Source organism: Argentina silus (genome assembly GCF_951799395.1).
Source record: "Argentina silus genome assembly, chromosome: 17".
NCBI lineage: Eukaryota > Metazoa > Chordata > Actinopteri > Argentiniformes > Argentinidae > Argentina > Argentina silus.
Window position 1 is genome coordinate 18544391 of NC_139671.1, and position 726 is coordinate 18545116.

Sequence of the window (726 nt, forward strand, 5' to 3'; positions counted from 1 at the left end):
TCATTCACAATGAGAAGCCGATTTTATCATGGCCTCTCCCTCCCCAACAGTGTTAAGTTACCTTCACATGACTTGAACGACAAGAAAGCCATTTGCGCCAGGCGAGCCATGGTTTCCCGACGGAGGACGCAGCTACGCTGACTTTTAAGAGTGTGTGTGTTTGTGTGTGTGTGTGTGTGTGTGTGTGTCTGTGTGTGCAGGCGCCTGTGCATATGCATGTGTGCTGGAGTGAATACTGTATGTATGTGTGTGTGTGTGTGTCTGTGTGTGTGTGTGTGTGTGTGTGTGTGTGTGTGTGTGTGTGTGTGTGTGTGTGTGTGTGTGTGTGCACGCATGTGCATATGCATGTGTGCTGGAGAGAATACTGTATGTGTGTGTGTGTGTGTGTGTGTGTGTGTGAGTGTGTGTGTGTGTGTGTGTGTGTGTGTGTGTGCGTGTGTGTGCATGTCTGCGAGCATGTGCGTGTGTGTGAGAGAGTCGCATTACAAGTAAGTGCCAGATTTCAACAAGAATGAACTTTCAGCGCAAGCTGTGTCGGACCTGGCATCGAGCGCAGCGCATGCCAGGAACCATGTGAAGTCTGCTTCGGGTTCCACTGTCTGCCAACTGCCACGCAGGTAACGAGATACTTGTAATGCGACTTGTTAGAGATACTTGGTAATGAGATACGAGCGACTCGTTAGAGATACTCGAGTAGGCCCTTAAAGCTTCACAAAAGATGTTTAA